Source organism: Canis aureus, chromosome 10, assembly GCF_053574225.1.
Source record: "Canis aureus isolate CA01 chromosome 10, VMU_Caureus_v.1.0, whole genome shotgun sequence".
NCBI lineage: Eukaryota > Metazoa > Chordata > Mammalia > Carnivora > Canidae > Canis > Canis aureus.
The window spans coordinates 13,365,690-13,386,488 of NC_135620.1; the positions used below are offsets into that span (position 1 = coordinate 13,365,690).

The window sequence follows — 20,799 nt, forward strand, 5'->3', positions numbered from 1 at the left end:
ACTAAACTCATCTATGCTTAATAATGCCTCATGCCTGAAATTTTAATTTTCACTCTAACTTTACACATAGTTGACATTAAGTTCAAGAATTAAAGCGTTCGTGCTGTTTGGTAATGCAGATGGTAATATTGGTGGCTGACATCATGCTTTGCCTATTGCCAGCTCAATAAATTTTTGTGTGGTGATGTCAGCATTTTATTCAGCTCTGTAGTAACTTGAAATAAAATTAGTGTTGGACAAAAATGATCTGTATTTTCATTTCTTTCAGCCAGACTCTTCACTAGCATAATTTTTAGGTCTTCTCACTGCTCTTACTTTGTGGAAACTTTCATTTACCAAATGACATACTATTAAATGTCTGGGAGACTGTTTTATTGCAGAACTTAAAAACAACATTTGGTACCAACAATTATCTTAATTGCAGGGTCATTTTGCATGTATGTTTGACTATTATATTTTGGTATAACTTCAACTTTTGAGACAGATAAAAGAGCAAGAGAATTCTCTAACAATATTTTAATTGAGTTAGATCATCAAAGCTTCACACCATTTTTTCCTTTGGAAGGAGTGGTAAAGTGTTTTATAGGACAAAGTTATCACAGTTAATCCGAGTAGAAATAGTGGTGGGGCATGGTGGTTCTTTGACTATGTTTTTTGTGGGGTATTTTTTATTGGTTTTATATTCACAAGTCTACAAAATTCATAGAATCCATTCACTGTATCTTTTCTTTCTCAAAATTTTAATCCCTCTTTTATCTAATCATTTAGCTAAATATTCTCTATGTGAGTCCATATTATTGTTTGTGTCAATATGGATCACACATGTAGGCTTTTTCATGTACCTTTTTTCCCATGAAATTCCTCCAAGAAATAAAATCTGTAGTTTTTTTAGTGTAGCACTGAGATGAGAAATTGCTATTTATCCACTTTTCTCTTTCACTTTCTCTTAACCAAGATCCTTACTAAATTACATTCCTTACCTAAATTTTTCCCTGTAATTTCTTCTGAATAGTCATTTTTGTAGTCCTAAATTATTCAGATGCTTTAAACGGCTGTTTAACTGCTGCTTTTATTTTACCCTGGAAAAGATATATACAATAAGTTTATATGCAGTGTGTAAAGAGTTTGAGATCAAAATATATTTATTAATCTTTCTGTAGCTCTCAATAGTAAATTTATTTTAATTAGAAAGAAAAGTCCTATTTGATCTGTATGTGAACATTATTTTCTGTTATTCTTCAAGTTCATCAGCTATAGGAAATCAGACTCAGTGATAATTAAAGTATATAGGTTTATAAGATTGCAGTGTTGTGACCTTGTTTCTTTGATTTCCTGGTTTACTATGATTATTAAGGACCACTATGGGATTGTTGCTTCATAGAAAGCTAAAATTCATAGCCTATATATTCCTTGCATTTGTAAAATTAATAGTATGTGTATTCTTCAAATTCTTAGTAGTAGTGGTCTAGATTCAGTACTCTGACATCGACTTCTTTCATAATGTTATGTAAAAACTGGATTACATTGAAATGTAAAAACCAGAATAAAAAGTGTACTAGAAAGAGTGTATGCTTTTCCCACATTTGAAATTTTATTTCTTGTTCATAATTCTTTTTACAAAAGTAGGGTACTTTTCTAAAAAAACCAAATGTACAGAGGATTTTTTTTTTAATTGAAACGTCATTTGTGAGTTCTTCAGGAAGTGTTCATCATCTACATGGGAGTATCAAAGAAATAGTCACAAAACAGAAAACTTACAGTCTCAATTAAATTTGGAGAAAAGCCTCTACGTAATTTGTTTTTCCAGTTGAATTTTTCTTTGGCTTATACTATATAAGCCACTATATTTTTATAGACTTGTTCGTGACATATTGTCCTATACTTGCCTTCTATGATAATAGGGTATTTTGTTGCAAGCTGACTTCCTCAAGAAGAAACCTGAGGTATTTTTAGAAATGGGAGTTTGTGTTTTCTGGCCAAGAAAAAAAATGGCCTGATCTTTATGATACTATAAAATCATAGGTTCTAATTTTATGGACTATAATGTATGAATACCAAGTCTTTGCTGCCTTTTCTAATAGTATTCATGCCTTTACCTTTGATGTTAGTAAAAGTACTGTCTTCTGAAATAGTTCCTTTTCTTTGGAAATTAAAGTAGCTTATCAACTTTTACAGATTCCTGTTAGTTAGCTAGAGAAGGAGATGGTAGAATTAATACATATACTGAAATCAATCAAAATGTTCAAGAAATTCCTTCTTAAATAGCAAAGGTGGGATCCCTGGGTGGCGCAGCGGTTTGGCGCCTGCCTTTGGCCCAGGGCGCGATCCTGGAGACCCGGGATCGAATCCCATGTCAGGCTCCTTGCATGGAGCCTGCTTCTCCCTCTGCCTATGTCTCTGCCTCTCTCTCTCTGTCTCTCTCTGTGACTATCATAAATAAATAAAATTTAAAAAAAAAAAAAAAAAAAAAAAAGCAAAGGTAATGCCTGCTTTTATTAAGCATTTACTATATGCCAGATACTACATTGTGTCTTTTATATTCACTGTCTTATGAAGTTGATATCAATCTTGTCCCAATCTTACAGAATATTAAACTGAAGCTTAGAGAAGTCAAGCAGCTTTCCTAAGGTCAAAAGCTATTAGGTGGATGGTAATGAAGTGATTAGGAATGGATTAAGAATTGAATGGAGGTAGCTACTTAATTGTGCTGCTTCAGTAAGGCAAGAACTTCCTGAAATATATCTAGATTCTACTTTCCTAGAGATTCGATGAGGATATATAGTAAACATGATACTCATCTTCATGTAGGAAACAAAGACCCAAAGATGTGCAACATATTTTCAGATTCTTTAATTCCTCACAGTTAAATGTGAGCACAGCTCTCTATGCTTATTTTTTCTTACTTGTTCCTCGCTGAGACTGTTACTTTTCTGTAAGCTGAGTATTCCTGTACACAGAGAACATGCAAGTTCTTTGAGACTTTGCTGTGACTGCTACCCTTACTTCTCTATTTTAAAACTTTCTAATTTTGTTTCATTCTTCGTCTCTTTGGACGTTCTCGAGTCTCCCACTCAGACCAACCTTGGAGCTTGCATCAGCTGTTAGGATTGCCTGGTCTCCTGCTTCTTCATAGCCTGTTTCTAAGTGGTTGGCATTCGTAGGACCACAAATAGGAAAAATGGTGTAGATTATGATAATATTTATATCCTGTCATTTGATTTTCACCACAGCTCTGTAAATGACGCAGATTCTTATTTCACAGGACATGTTTAGAAGAGTTCTGGGTTGTGTACACTCACTGGCTTACAGGTTTATCATGATATATTTTCATATATTAGCATTTTGTGATATTTCTAGTTATGTTTGCTTTTTAAAAATTTGTTGAGAAAGTTTCTCGGTAATTTTATATATTTTTGGTTGTTTTCTCCTTTAAGTTCATAGGGTAAAAGATGCCTTATTTTTCCTGTGAGGATAGTGTGTTCATTATCTGTATCAAATTAACATTTAGTTCACTTACCTACTAAAGTAGTAGTATTAATTAAAGTTAGGCTTTGATCATAATTATTTTTGATCTTTTGCCTGTCAGCCAATACAAAGAATCAAATCAGACACATGTTAGAGATCTTAGCTAGAGTCCAGCTTTACTCATAGTTTCAGAGACATGCAGTCAAAGGCATGTGAAGCAAGGAGACAGATCTGGGACTCTGGGTGATGCCACATGTCCTTCCTTTCTACGTCAGACAGGTACTTTGTGGCCCAGACTAGACAAGATTTCTAAATGAGGAAGTGTAGTTATTACCTCATAACAAAATGCATTTAGATTTTGAAATTTCTCCACTCTAGTCCCCAGGGTTGGATAGCTTAAGTGATTTTCTCCATTGGGCCATGACTTATAAATCTACAGATTTTCGGGTTTGTTTACTATAAGTGCCCTTAACAAGGGATAACCTGCTAAGAACATTTTTCAGGTGAGGACTTTCCTCCTAACAAAAATCATTAGCCTGCTTACTAGGAGGACCAGTTAACAGTATATTATTAGCAAGTATGTTAAACTTCTTTATCTACTTTTCCTACAGTTTCTTCCTGATAAAGAAAGTGAATGGATCCCAGGACAACTGCTTTCATTCTTCCTTGATATATAATAGTCTTCTAACTTTTATTCTTTGTGTTTCCCTCCAACTGTTTGAAAAATATTTCAAACCTAATGAAAAATTGTAATTGTATAGTATAAAAAGAATAATACTACATTGTGTCATATCCATGCTTGTCCCTTTACTAGTGATGCTGAACCCTAGTCAGTGGGTTTGGATATTGTCTGCCAGATTTCTCCATTTTAAAGGCACCTTTTTCTGTTTGCAGTTATTAAGTAATTTGTGAGATAATAACTTTGAGACTTTGTGAATATCCTCTAGTCTTTTATCCAGTGATAGATATTCTGTGGCTGATCGGTTAACAGTTTTTTATTATTTCTGTCTCTTTGCTGGCATTTTTTATTTCTCTGATAAGATCATAACTCATTAAGGAGAATTTTTACAGATATATGCATGTATGAATCATTGAGGATATTGGTAATAGCCATTTTTGCCTACAGAGAAGGAAAGTGTTTCTGTTTCCTGGTTCTTCATATACTATGTCCTTCTGGATTTTACCCTGGACATTATAGAAGTTAAGAAATAGAGATTCTGGGTTTTACTATTTTTCTACCAGGAGTGGTTGTCTTAGCAGTTAATGTTTTAGTTTAGGCTTTACCCACAAACGTTTTGTAGACAGCTCCACCCTCACTTCACATCTTTTTTGTTTCTCTGACCTGCTTTGAATCAGTTCTTTGTACGAGTGCTCCAGGTTTAGAAATCTCTTGAGTGTTTTTTTTCCTTTCTGGGTTTCCCCTACTCCCTCAGTGAGTCCTGTATTCTGGCTGTACCCTGCCCTGCGACAGTTAACTTCTGCCACAACTCTTGAACCAGGCAGACCACAGTTAGCCCTCAGCTGCTCTCTAAAGAGATGGTAACTGACTTTCATAGGTTCCCATCTTGACATAAGGCTTAGCCAGCTGAGACTCCCCCAGAATCTTTCTGCTTCCGTTTACTCTCCATTACCTTCAGGCAGGGCTTTTCCTAGAATGTCCAGGTTTTGTGGTTATTGCTGGGGAAGTCAGAACAAGATGACCAGTATGATATGTTAATATCTAGCCCAGAAAAAGTGTCTGAAGTTGGAAGTAACTCTAAGTAGCCAAGGAAAGAGGCATGACCATTCCAAGACACTGTGGACTTCAATCTCAGAGAGATGGGGAAGAATAAGTCAAAGAGACTGAAGAAAGGTAGCCAGGGGAGGAGAAAGAGCCAAGGAAGTTTAGAATCTAGGAAACCAAGAGACTGTTTCAAGAAGGGAGTGATAAAGTGGTTTTGGTAGTGGTGGTGTTTTCAAAGTTAGCAGTATTATTTTCATTGTGTAAACCCCTTTATTTGATCACAATAATTGATGGATTTTTGAAGTTGTAGTTCCTCCATGGCCTACCTGACTTTGCAGAACTAACTGTGCTAATAGAACCAAAATGGTTTTTGTTCTCACTCATGGGTTCCTAAGCTTGCCTTCCCTCCTCATCACCATCTATCTCTAAGAAGATGTCTGACAAATGCTGAAGGCTGAATTTGTTTCAAAGTCCTGTTTTTATTCTTCAGCTCTGAAACCTAAAAGCTACAGACACTGGTCCAAGTATGGAAGAAGTGTAATATTTCTCATTCTTGTTTACTTCCCAAATTCCTTGAGCATATATGTGTATTATGATTTTTTATGGCTACAGCATCTGCAACAATCTGTACTGTGGCTTATAAGTCCCTTTCATAATCTGTACTCTTTATTTGGATTATTTTTCTCTAGTGCATTAAAGAAATCAAGTAGTAAATAATTTCTTGAAACCTTAGGTTAACTTTAAAGATCTCCAATAAAAACTCAGTATGATATTTTTACCAAGAGGGAGACAAGGCACCCAGGAGCATGGTTCTACCTATGTAACTATTGAATTTTTTTTCCTTTATTTCTATTTGTCCTATCACATTTTCTCTTTTTTTGTTTCCTTTTCTCTTACTGTAGTTACTGATAATACCTTTATTAAATAGATAACTCCTATAACAGGAAGGGATAGGCTGAGCAATGTAAAACATCATTGTCTCTTGGACTAAGGGCATCACTACATGGACAGGCAGTCTTACTCACTGTTGGTGGGCATAAAAGGTCATATATACCCTTTTGACACAGACACTTGGCAACGTGCGTAATGTGTTTAATTTATCTGTTAATTACAAAGCCACAGTTGACATGTTTTTGTATATTGTTATAATACTACTTACACTCCTTAAATATTTACTAAATTGGCAATTACTTACTTATTTTGTATTTTTAGTAGAGGCAGGCCTTTTGTAGACATTTAGCCTTTTAACATCTAACATTTTATGATGGTAGTCATTGTTTTAGATATGATCTTCCTTGTATTTTGGTATTTAAAAAGTGGCATATGATGAAGCTCTCTAAAGTTTCTTATGAGTCTTTGTTTCTTCTTCCTAGACTGATAGTTTGTTCTTATTGGACTTGGCTGGTGTGAGGGAGGGGTGCGGAGGAATTAGTTTTTCTTTTCTCCTTCTGTTCAGGGCCAGTCGCTCTTAATTTGCCATGTCCCTTTCTTTTATTACTTATTTTATTGATTGCTTCTGACTCTCCCTCTATCTGAATGTAACTCAGTTAATAAACTAGTTTGTACCTGAACACTCATCATCCTCTGTCTTTTTTTTTTTTTTGTAATTTATTTGAGAGAGAGAGAACAAGTGGTGGAGAGGAACAAAGGGGGAGAGAGAGAAGCCTCCTCACTGAGCAGGGAGCCCTCTGCGGGGGCTCCATCCCAGAACCCTGGAGGTCATGACCTGAGCCAGAGGCAGGCACTTAACCCATTGAGCCACCCAGTCACCGCCATCATCCTCCTTTAACTGCTTCTCACGGTCTTCTTTTCCTTATCAGAATAACATCTTTGCTCCTAATAGTATAGCCATTGTGATCCTGACCTGCTACCTTCCCATTACCTCACAGCCACTGAGTTTAGCTCCTCCCTACCTATTCATCAGTTTCCTTGAATAGGATTCTGACCTGTACTCTGGTGTTCCCCTTCAGTTCTTTCTTTAGCTTCTGACACTACACTCTCTAGCCTGTCTAGCAAGTTTAACTACTGTCACTATTCTGGACCCTATAATCTCTCTCTGGTGCAAATCTTTCCTATAAGATGTACACTCTCATATTTAGCTCCCTTTGGTGTTTGGACATGCACCTGAACCTCAGCATTTTACATGACTCACTGAGCTAAGCTACAAAGGCCTTTTATTAGGACTGTGGCATTTCTTAAGTCTAAGGGCAAGAACTCAGTTTCACCTTGCAGGGGACTATGGTCGGGATCTAGAGAGCTCTCAGAAACTGAGCTGGTTCATGTATGTATTTCCTTCTTGCCCCTTTTCCTTCCATTTTATGCTCATCTCTGCTTTTCCTCAATTTCCACCCCACTTCTCTTCTCCCTCCTTTTCTCTCCCAGTTCTCCAGACAGCTTTCATTCTCTGGATGTGTCCAGGGTTTCAGGTGCCACCCTGAAAGGTGCCAGCCTCGACTACAGAATCCTTACAACTCCTGTCCAAAGGAAGAACCTCTGCTGGCTCCAGTCCTCAACCCATCCTGGGTTAGAGGTCCATCGCTGGTCTTTTACCTCGGCTCTGGGTGAAAGGGGATGGGGTCATGTGATGTATGATAGAGAAGAGAGAGTGAATGAGCAGATATTCCAAAAGATGTCAGTATCTGAATTTTGGCCCTAACATGTTGTAACTCATCACTACTCTCTTTTTTAGATATTCTTTTCTTGTATTCCTGATTTTGGTTTCGACACTATCATCTTGTTTCCTAAGCTCAAAAGCTAGGAATCCGTATATATTGCCTTCTTTCTTAGCTATCCATTACTCTCAAATCTTGTTCTTTGCCAAATCTGTTGATTCTTTCTTCTAAATATGTAACTATTTTAAGTTTAGGTGCTTATTCTTTCTCACTTAGACTTCCTGCTTCTCGTCTCCCCCCCCTTCAAATCACATTCTGTGCTGTGACCAGTGACCTCTCTAAAATGCCTATCGGATTAGGAGTCTCTTCAGCATGGCACACAAGCCCTGTGTGATCTGTATTCTTCTCTTCCTCTTCTCTCTTTTATCTACCCTGTACTTTCTGGGCCAGCTATACTAAACCCCAGACCTATCAATCTATTTCATGCCTCCTTGCTGTTGATCATTCTTTTCATGTCTATTACCTGAATAAAGACTCACTCTTTACTTCAACCCCTACGTCTTAGGTTACTTGCTTTCGGAAACTGTCCCTCATATCACCACTCTGACCCCAAAATTGTTCCCCACCTCCTCTCTGCAGTCCCTTACCTTGCATCTATTTCTGCTATCACATAGTGGTCTCCCTGCATGCCGTTGCTACTATTTAGACCTTCTAAAGAAAATTGGTGGTTTTACTCAATAGTCTGTCCCTAGTACCTAGTAATGTGTCAGGTACATAGTGGATGTTGCCTAGTTAGCTGACTGAATTTTATGTAAAAGTTTTTATTTTTATTGGCATTATTTAGAATGTCAGGGTTGCTCTGCATCTTCATAGATAAGTAGAATACTGACCTGGTAGTGATTGAGAAGAGTCTAAAACTAGTCATCGTTCTCAATATTAAAAGTCAGCAACTGGAGATGAATAAGCTCCTCATTTCTCACTCACCGTAGCTGTTGCTCCTAGACCATTTGCCTTCTGATTTCATTTTTTTAGAGGCAGAACTTCTATTGCTTCTAGAGCAGAGTAGGATGCCGTGATTTAATAGCCTTCTGTACTCAACTTATGACATTTGAAATTATAAACAGGAAGTTCTAGTGCTTTTTTAAAAGATCAGTATATACTGCTCTCCTCACACCCATGAAACAGCATTTAGAAACAGATCAGCACATTGGAATTTCAGTTTGCTTCCTGGCATGTGGTTTCTGCGGCTTTAAGCCAGCATTCTGAATAAGTCCTATTCCTGAAACCCTTAACAGTGTTTCATTATTGAGCTGTGTTGATAAGAAGATATTTTATCAAGTCTCTGATGGCCTTAAAATATTTTTATTTTTTAAGTAAGAGATTTGTGGCAGATAAAAGTGGTACCCATCTTCGCCTTGAACCTGCTTGTTTCTATGTAAAAACAAAGGATAGGTTAGAGGTCCTTGTTGGCAAAAGTGATGAAAATGTGATTAGCGTATACTGAGTCATTACACACACCTAATTTTAAAATAAAAAACTGACTTTGGAATTGCTTCATTTAAGATCAGCCTAATTCAAAGACAAGTGACTATGTCCACAATATTGAAGGATAGAAGTAAAAAAGGAGTATCACATGGCCTTTTAAAAAATATTTCTTATTTCTTTTTGTATTGCTTTTATTTAATCTTTTAAGTCTTGTAATTCTGGAAATTTGAACTTACAACCTTTGCAGAGCATTCCAACTAACTGAAAGTACCCAAAGCCCTTTTCAACTGCTAATTTTAAAAATTTGGACAACCAATACCACTATCATAATTCCTGTGCGAAATAATGTGGTGTTTGAGAAAAGAGGCAAATATTACGACATACTTTGTCAGAAATCCACGGGGGAGAGAACGGGCCCTAGGAAAAAGCAGCAAAAAATAACAGAAAATAACTGGTCTTGCAAAATAGGATTTTCTTTTTTAACTGAATGTCACCTGAATTTTGGTTAAATGAAGACAAATTAACTCAAACATTACACTCATTCACTTGAACACATATCCCTCATTGTTAGATTGCTATTGTAATGGAAACTGTATGCTTTCTGTTCTTTACAGTATGTTGGAATAGCTCGTATTAGTGTTTCGATTACTAAAAGAATTAATATTTTATGACAAATATTACCAATTTCTGTTAAGATTCAGTATATTAAAAATAGATATATTTTAATTTAGGACCTGCTACTATGTATAAAGATGAATAGATTTCTCCTGTCAAGGAACATATTGTTCTACGGGAATCAAGCAACAAGCATGAGAGTCTGTTAAGGATATGTACTATACCAGTATTATAACCACAGAGCAATAAAAATCTAGAAAGGGATCAGTTAATTTACTTATAGGACTTAGGGAAGACTTAATGAATGGGGAATACTGAGTTGCAGCTCTAAAAGTAGATATGATATACTTCGGAAAAGGCAGTCTCAGTAAAAAGAGCGCACCAAGAACAAAGTATACAGGTCTGAAAGTACATGGTGTGATTGGGAAGAAGTGCTCAGTTCTCTTTTTCTTTGATAGTATTTAGAACACTGAACGATTATTATTTCTTTATATGTCACCTTTTTAGAGAATAGGATATTACCCAGTGCTAGTGCACTAATTGGCAAAAATCAGTTTCAGCAAGTATTTCCTCAGTGAAGTAATGTCCTGGATAGAATATGGTATGTATGGAATCACAAACAGTAAAATGTAGATGAAATTACAGTTTAAAGCCTTTTAGGAAATGTGGATGGACAAAGGCTTTTGAGTAATCATATTTGTTTTCTGGAAAGATAAATCTGAAGGACCATGGAAGATTGCTATAGAGGGAAAAGAGATTGGAGGCAAGATAACTAGATAGAAAGCATTTACTGACTTAATTTCTTCATGCACGTTTATGAAACCTGTCTACAGAAGGTCATATGCCATGTAATCCATTGTTCCTGCTCTGCAAAAATCTGACACTATGAGAGAAAGAAGCTGGTATACACAGTTTTAAAAACCACCTAAGTGAGGATAGGTGCTTTGAAAATTTGAAGAGAGCAAGAGATTGCTTTTAACCAGTAATGAAGAAGGGTTTCCTGGGAAGGGTGACCAATTTAATAAAAAATGTCAATGTTACTTATTTACCAAATTGATCATTTCCTTGATGTTCTTTAGTTGAATTTCAGTTCTATAGTGGAATACAGTGCAACAACTTCACATCCCAGACTTACATATTATTTCTAGCATGAGGAAGTTCAGCTTCAGATATAAGAATACTGCTGCTCATAAATGGAATAATAATCTTAGTGGTTGTTGAGTGCCTCTTCTGTACCAGGCACTTTGCTACAGCCTATGCATATTAGTTCTGATCTGCATAGGAGCTCTCCAAGGTTCCTCTTTAGCTCCGTTTTCCTGACGTGTAAACTAGGGGTTTAAGAGATAATTGCTTTGCTTAAAGTCAAACATGCTTCAGAATTCAGTCCAAATCTGTCTGAATCAGTGGTAATATTCTTAACACTTTACTAACCTTAACCCCTTTAAGTATTAAGTGTATAATTTTATCAAGAATAACAAGATATTATAAAGAAATGTACTTTTGAATTATTTTAATGGTTACTATTAATAGAAAAGTGAAAATAATGATGAAATAGTATATCGTCAGTGCTTCTGAGGGAAAAAATAGAATCTGTTTGTAATTTGTTATAATTAGAATTGTTAGGCCTCTCTAAAAGACAAAGAGTGCCTAATCTATAGAAGATTTTGTGTGATTTTAACACTTAGAAATATTATCTGGAAACTAAATATCAAAATAATTCCCTTGGGACCATGAATTAGTGGCAGTGATGAGGTTTCAAAAAATTTTCGTTTCTTGCCAAATTTAGTATTCTATTTTAAGCACATTTGAATGTAACATGATTCTAATATTAATTAATATGGGCTTTTTATTTTTTTTAAAGATTTTATTTATTCATGAGAGACATGGAGAGAGAGAGAGAGGCAAAGACATAGACAGAGGGAGAAGCAGGCTTCTCGAGGGGAGCCCGATGTGGGACTGGATCCCAGGACTCCAGGACCACGCCCTGAGCCAGAGGCAGACACAACCACTGAGCTACCCAGGCATCCCTGATCTGGGCTTTTTAAACTGTTAACACACACACACACACACACACACAAAAAAAAAAAAAAAACAAACTGTTAACACGTGGGAATATTATTAAGAAATGAATATGGACTTTATTAGCATACACCCTTGAAAAAGAGTATAGAAACTTGTTTCTAGAGAAAATACTTGGAAGTAATAACAAATAGTTTGACCTCCTCGAGACTTTGAAAGATTTTTCCCTTAGTTTTTTTTTTTTTTTTTTTAAGGCCACTTGTCAGCACATTCCTATATTCCTTTTAGCACATCCTTATATCTTAGTCATAATTCTGAAATTATAGAAAAACTGGCTCAGTCACTTCCCAAGGCTTTTTGATGAATTCCTGATTTGATGAATTCCTGACTGTGATGATGGGAAAATGGGGGAATGTGCTGTAGGCTTAGGTAATTGTCTACTAAGTTTGAGGTTTTGTTTCTGGTTGTGATAGAGAAAACTAGCAAATATATGTAGATGAGATATTTTAGAAATAAAAATGCAAATATAGTATGTTCAGACCAAACTGTAAATTTTGTCCTCTTTTTATTAATGTACTGAGTAATAAACGTAATACCTCTATACCTGTCACCTTGGTTCTTAACATGTTACCTGACAAGACATAAAATTTAAGTAGTTTTAAGTATTTCACTTCTTATAAATTTGCCACAATATGTTCCTTTAAGCAAATATTTAGAGTACACTTTAGATACAGTAAACATTTCTCCCAGGCCAGCTATTTTGTTAGAAGAAAGTCTCTAGAATGAAGAATCTGTCTCCGCTGACTTACTAGAATGCAAAAGAGCTCTCAGAATCTTCGGGTTGAGGTAAATGCTGGACCTTATATCTGCCTACCCTCTTTGTACATGATAGAAGTGAATAATTTTATGTGACAGGAACAGTGTAGATATTTTTTTGGTCACAAAAAGTAATCTAGTTTAATCTCTTGGGTTAAGCGAGCAATTTTGTCTTATTTTCTAAAAGGTATTTCTACTCTGAGAGGTAAGGTTGTATAATGACACAATGGTTTTGGAGCTTCATTTGGCTAAATTATTTGACATCCCCTATGAGATGAAAGGCTACTTAGAAATACTGAATTATACAAGTTGTTTTCAGTGTTTGCCCAGTTAAGATTATAATCATTTTCATGTCATTAATTATTTTCATATTTTGATGAAAATAATTTGTAGTTGAAAGATGAATGCAGTTCAGTTTTTAGAATATGAAGATGTAATTTAAACATAAAAATCAACTTGGAACTGAAGTGAGACAGTACTATTTGTAGACATTTAGTAATTCTCTAACTGGTTGCCAGCAAAAACCTGACGCTAATAAAATTTCCTAGTGCTAAAACTACTTTGTTTTATTCTATCACTCTCCTGCTCAAGAACCTAAATTAGCTCCCTATTGTTTCCCACACCCAGTCTAATTCCTCATGGGTATTAAAAGCTTTTTTGTCAATTGGCCTCCTATTGATCAGCTTTCTCTTTCATCCTTGTTTCTGTCTGCATACTACAGGCAACATATTTCCCACATGTACTTTGGGCATTCTTGTTTTTATGATTCTCTAGCTCTGATTAGGCAGTAGTCACCACCACTTCATATACACTCTTAAAAAACTAGAATGAATCATTATCATAGCCTTCATGAACCTCTCAAATAGTGGTTTTGTTGGGGGTTGCAGGGGGGAAATGGATGAGGATTCATGCCTAGGGATGTAAATCATAATGGATGGGAGGTATGTGCAATTGGAGAAAAGTCCCACAGTCATTTTTGTTGTTCCTCACCATTGAGAACTACAGCATGAATCAGAAGTGGTCCTGCTTACTTTATCTTCGTATCCATAAATACTTAGCTGATGACTTTTTAACAGTCCATTGCATTGTATCTTCTTTTGTGCTGCTAGGAAGATTATTTTAAAAATTATACTCTTTTTTGGTTGTCTTTTATTTTTTTTATTTTTTTTTTTTAATTTTTATTTATTTATGATAGTCACACAGAGAGAAAGAGAGAGAGGCAGAGACACAGGCAGAGGGAGAAGCAGGCTCCACACACTAGGAGCCCGATGTGGGATTCGATCCCGGGTCTCCAGAATCGCGCCCTGGGCCAAAGGCAGGCGCCAAACCGCTGCGCCACCCAGGGATCCCTGTCTTTTATTTTTTTAATTGAAGTATAGTTGACATGACATTATCTTAGTTTCAGGTTTACAACAGAGAGATTCAGCATTTGTACACATTATGAAATGATCACCATGGTAAATCTAGTTACCGTCTCTTGTCCTAACAAAATTCTTACAAGTTCATTGGCTGTATTTCCTATGTTATACTTTTTTGTCCCTGTGACTACTTTATTGTATAACTGGAAATTTATACCTCTTAGTGTCCCTCAACTGTTTTACCCATCCTTCCACTACCCTCCTTCCCTCTGGCAGCTAGCAGCTTATTCTCTGTATTTATGATTCTGTTTCAGTTTTGTTTGTTCATTTACTTGGTTTTTTAGAGTCCACATATAAGTGAAGTAATATGGTATTTGTCTTTCTGTGTCTTCTTTCACTTAGCATAATCCCCTATAGATGATTCTGTGTTGTTGCAAATGGCAATATCTCATTCTTTTTTATGGCTGAATAATATTGTGTATGTGTGTGTATGTGTATACTGCCCACATGTTTTATTCTAAGCATCTTAGGGTTTCAGGTCTTCCATTTAGGGCATGAATGCATTTTGAGTTTTCGTTTTGTTTTGTTTATGATGTAAGGAAGTGGTCCACTTTGATTCTTTTACATGTAGCTGCCCGGTTGTCCCAACATCATTTATAGAAGAGGCTGTCTCTTCCCCACTGTATATTCTTACCTCCTTTGTTGTAGGTTAATTAACCATACAAGCATGGGTTTATTTCTGGGCTCTGTTCTTTGATTTACCTACTTTTGTGCCACCACCATACTATTTTGATTACTGTAGCCTTTTAGTATTGTTTGAAATCTAGAATGTGATACCTCCTACTTTTTGTTTTGAGTCAAGGTTGCTTTGGCTCTTTGGGTCTTTTGTGGTTCCAGACAAATCTTAGAATTATTTGTTCTAGTCCTGTGAAACATGCTATCTGTATTTGAATAAGGATTACATTGAATCTTGGATTGCTTTGGGTAGTATAGATATTTTAACAGTATTAATTCTTCCAATCCATGAGCATGGTACAACTTCCTTTTTATTTGTGCCATCTTCCATTTTCTTCATCAGTGTCCTAGTTTTCAGAGAAGGTTATTCACTTCCATGGTTAAATTTATTCTTAGGTATTTTATTCTTTTTGGTGCAATTGTGAATGGGATGGTTTTCTTTTTCTTCCTTATGGTTCATTATTAGTGTGTAGAAAGGCAACAGATTTTTATATAGGCATACCTTGTTTTATTCTTCTTTTTATTGCATTTCACGGGTTCTGCATTTTTTTTTTTTTTTTTTTTTTTTTTTACAAATTGAAGGCTTATAGTAAACTTGTGTTGAGCAAATCTATTGGGAGCATTTTCCAATAGCATTTTCTCATTACATGTCTCTATGTCACATGTTGATAATTCTTACAATATTTCAAATTTTTCATTATTATATTTGTGATCTGTGTTCCAGTGAATACAACTTGCTAAAGGCTTAGATAATGATTAGCATTTTTTAGCAATTTTTCTAAATTAAGCTCTACACATTGTTTTTTAGACGTGATCCTGTTGCATACTTAATCACAGTATTGTGTAAACATAACTTTTATATGCTCTGAAAAACTAAACCATTTATTTGACTCACTTTATTGTGATACTCGTTTTATTTCAATAGTCTGGAACCAAACCCACAATATCTCCAAGGTATGCCTATGTTGATCTTGTATCCTGAATTTTACTGACTTCATTCATTAGCAGTATTTATTTCAGACTTTAAAACAACAACTATAAGAAGAGAAAAAAGGGTATTACATACCGATAAAGGGTTCAACCCAACAAGAAGAGAGAACTCTTGTAAATATTTATGCACCCAACATAGGAGCTCCTAAATATATAAATCAAACATTAATACACAAAAGGGAAAAATTGACAATAATATGATATTAGTAGGAGACTTTAATACCTCACTTAGATCAGTGGATAGATCATCCAGACAGAAAATTATTGGGGAAACATTGGCCTAGAATGACACATTAGAGCAGATGGACTTAATAGATAAATCAGAACATTCCATCCAAAACGGCAGAGTTCACATTCTTCTTAAGTGCGCATGGAACATACTCCAGGACAGATTGTATGTTAGGCCACGAAACAAGTCCCAATTAATTCAAGAGAATGAAATCATATCAAGCATCTCTTTGAACTACAGTGATATAAAACTACAAATAAGTACATGAAGAAAACTAGAAAAAAACACAAATATATGGAAAATAGGTAACACGCTGCTAAACAATCACTGGGTCAACCAAGAAATCAATTCATTTCATTCAAACAAATGAAAATGGTAACACAATGTTCCAAAATCCATAGGATGCCAGGAAAGCAGTTTTAAGAGGGAAGCTGATAGGGCAGTCCTACCTCAAGAAACAAGGAAAATCTCAAAAATGGTAACTTTACACCTAAAGTACCAAGAAGAAACAAAGTCTAGATAGAGTTAGTAGAAGGAAGGAAATAATAAGGATCAGAGTGGAAATAAACAAAATAGAGACTTGGAAAAAAGAACACAGTAGAAAAGATTAATGAAACTGAAAGGTGGTTCTTTCAAAAGATAAATAAAATGGAGAAATCATTAGCAAGACTCATCAAAGAAAAGGACAGCACCCAAGTTAATAGATCAAAAATGAAAGAGAAGTTTAAAATACAAAAGATCATAAGACTATTTCAAATAATTCTATGCCAACAAGTTGGACAACCTGTAGGAGATGAATAAGTTCCTAGAAACATAAAATCTTCTAAGACTGAACCAGGAAGAAATAGAATATCTGAATAGACCTATTGCGAGGAATGGAATTGAATTAGTAATCAAAACTTCCAACAAACGAAAGTCCAAAACCAGATGGCTTCACAGGTGAGTTCTAAACATTTAAAGAAGAGTTCATTCCTATCCTCCTCAAACTACTCTAAGAAATTGAAGAGAAAGGAACTCTTCCAAAATCATTCTGCAAGACCAGCATTACCCTGATACCTGAAACAAAGATACTATTAAAAAAACATACTTATAGGCCAATATCCCTGATGAAAGAAATCCTCAGTTCAAAATATTAGGCAACTGAATTCAATAGTACAGTGAAAGGATTATACATCATGGTCACGTGGGATTTAGTCAGGGGATGAAAGGATGGTTCAATATCTGTAAATCATTCAACATGATATACTACATAAATAAAATAAAGAATAAAAATCTTATGATCATCTCAAGACATGCACAAAAAGCATTTGACAAAATTCAGTATCCACTTACCATAAAAACTCAGTGAGGTGGGTAAAGAGGAAATGTACCTCAACATAATAAAAGCCATATGTGACAAATCCACAACTAACATCACACTCAGTGGTGAAAACTTGAAACCTTTTCCTCTAAGATTAGGAACAAGACAAGGATACCCACTCTCAGCACTTTTATTCAACGTAGCACTGGAACTCCATATAACCATGAGAGGCAAAAAAAAAAAAAAAAAAAGGGAAAGGCATCGAAATTGAAAAGGAATAAGTAAAACTGTCATTGTTGTTGCCATGATACTATATGTAGAAGACCCTAAAGCCACCAGTCTTTGCTTTAAAGCCTGTTTTATCTAAGTTTTGCTACCCCAGCTTGCTTTTCATTTCTGTTTGCATGGATTATGTTTTCCCATCCGTGTCCACTCCCATCTGTGTGTCTTTAGGTCTGAAATGAGTCTCTCCTAGGCAGCTAATAGGTGGGTCTTACTTTTTTATCCATTCATTCATCCTCTGTCTTTTGATGGGAGCATTTAGGCAATTTACATTTAAAATAATTATTGGTATGTATATACTATCAATAATTTTTTGGGACGCCTGGGTGGCTCAGAGTTTGAGCACCTGCCTTCAGCCCAGGGTGTGATCCTGGAGTCCCAGGATCAAGTCCTGCATTGGGCTCCCCGTGGGGAGCCTGCTTCTCCCTCTGCCGTGTCTCTGCCTCCTCTCCTTGTCTCTCATAAATAAGTGAATAAAATCTAAAATAGATCACATATTTTATATTTTATATATTATATATATATATATAATTTATTTGGTTGTCTTTTTACACAGTGCAGTGCCTGGTGTTCTGCACAATAGAAAGCTCTCAGTAACATGTTTCAAATATTAATATGCACATCTATTATAAATAGGTTTTTGAAGAGGTTATGTAGCAAAGAACCATTTACATTTTTCTAATCAGATTAAGGATAAATCTATCATACTTGTTAGTGAATCTTTTTAGTTTCCTTTTTTTTTTTTTAATCCTTCATCTAGTGATAATGCTTCAGACTTTGTTGTTCATTTTTCATTTCAGGTTTAAGAATTTGAATTTCAAAATAGTTCAGCAGTGTATTGATAAGATGTAGAAAAGTATAATTTAAAAAGCAAAAGACAGACATTTCCTTTGGTTTTGCTTAGTCCTGTAATTTGCCAGAAAATTTCACACACTTTTATAATGTCATCTCAGGGCTATTCTTATCACCAGAGCTCTTCATTTCAAATCAACAAAAATATATTAGGTCTATACTTTATATGCCAAATGCCTCTGCTGCTTTATACAAATATAGAAATTAATAAGATGTTTACCCCTGAGAAGTGTATAAAGAAATGAACATGTGAGCAGAATATTAGTAAAATGCATAAAACACTGATAGACCTTTCAGAAGAGGACCACTTAGTACAGCTTTGAGAATTCAAGGAATGCTTTCTGTAGCATGAAGCTGAGCCTTAAAATCATGAATTATGATTTATTGGTGTAATTGTCCTTCTCAACACCCAAATTTAACCAGTAGTATCCCATCTCAGCTGGCTTCTGTGACTCTTTGAGAGAATCCAATTAGTTCCTCCTTTTCTGACATAATAAAATGTTGCAGGGATTATGGGTTTCCTGTTTCAGATTTCTAATCAACCATTTCCATAAGAAGCCCTGCTGCTTTTCAGTGGTATTTAGAAACCAATATTTTCCATTAGGGACAAAAAGAATATAAAAGGTAGGTAACCAATTATTATTTGGCATCCCACAAATAAAATTTTAAAAAATAGTTTACCAAAAATAGGTAAGAGAAAAAGGAAATTTATTTAGGAGATGTTAATAAAACTGGATTGCATATGAGACTCCTGGAAGGAGTCTATGGTAATACTAAAGCAGGAAGATACATTGAGAACAGGTAGTGAAAGGATTTGAACATCAGACATCTTTGACTTCGTTCTATATTCAGGACATTTCCACAGTGGACCTTGGAGTTGCTGATCCTGGAGTCAGGAAAACTAGTTAGGTTGTTTTAATCCACACAATCCATAATGGAATCCTGAACCTATGGTAAGATAATGGTAGTCCAAAGGAGGGAAACAAATTCAACAGTTAGAATAGTAGAGCAAAACGGGGATAGGAACATAACAGAAGCATGACGAAGAGGCCCGCAGTGTCAGATGACTCTGAGCTCAGATGACTCTCAGCAGCAGAGGCTGGAGATGCCATTAATTACAATAGGGAACACAGGAATAGGTGAAGGAGGAAGACAGAGATACTTTATTTGGAAAAAAATCCCTTGGCAATATGATGACAGAGTATAGCTTATTGAAGTTCCATCTGGTAGAACTGTATTTAGGAAACAGTAGAACAGTATTTAGGAACAAAGTTTTTTGTTGTCACCGAAGGGTACCCGTAATGAGATTTCCATCTGTAGAAAAGCATGAAGATTTGGATGTCAGTAGCTCTCTCATGAGTTATTTCAGATTCTGTATATTAGAGAATGTATTTCTTCTTGCCTATTTTCCAAATATACCAGAAAAACTCTAAGAATTCAGACTTCTCTTGCCATGCTTTCTTTGTATCTAGTATTAGGCCCTCATAACCTAAACATACTCCAGTTTTAATCACATTTGGAAAATACAAATGGGTTCTATATTTTATTAAGTTAAAAGCCCAATCTTAGTGGGAGCCTGTTGGAATTAAAAATGTTGGCATGGTTACTGCCTCTAAGTGATTTTTCTGTTGACTCAATCTCCCTCCCCACAGCCTGATTGATATAGGATGGTTTGATTACAAACATATTTTGCCCACTGAATCAGAGACAACACTACAGTGGTTATCTAGTTATGAGTCAGAAGTCACAAATCTCAAAACCCTCTAGAAAGAAGTAGGACAAGAAAGTAGCCCACTAACCAAAATTGGGATTACTAATTCCAGTTAAATTCGCTATTTTGATTATAAGCAAAGCATCTGGCATAATGTGAAATAAGGGAACTGGAATATTCTCATGAGTCTTGTTATTGGATAACTACTTTTAATGTAGGAAATTTGAACAACTTTAGTTGAGTATGATAAAAGAATGAAAACTATTTCTTATTTATCACCACTGACAACAGAATATGGCAAAAAGCAAAATGTGGAGATTCCAAGCTCAGCCCTGTTGTAATACCTTGAATGGATCTCTTTAACTTTGTTGGGCTGACTTCCTCTTAGGCTCATTGATTCACTGGAAAGATTCACAATATTTAAAAAAAAAAAAAAAAAAATCTTTTAAGACAGCAAAAGGAAAAGGCAAATGAGGGGAAAGTCCAGAAGACACCAGGCATAAGCTTGCATCTTGCTTCCTCTCCCAGTATAGTCATATGGACATACCCCCAGCAGTGATGTGTGACAACACTTGCAGAGTGTTGCCAACTAGGAAAGCTCACTTGA

The 20,799-nt window shown here is 35.5% G+C and overlaps 1 protein-coding gene across 4 annotated transcripts in view; it reads left to right on the forward strand.

The window, feature by feature from the left end:
- Nucleotides 1-20,799, forward strand: part of SRFBP1 (serum response factor binding protein 1) — a 64,829-nt gene that overhangs the window by 15,995 nt on the left and 28,035 nt on the right. The gene's annotated exons all lie outside the window — the stretch shown is intronic.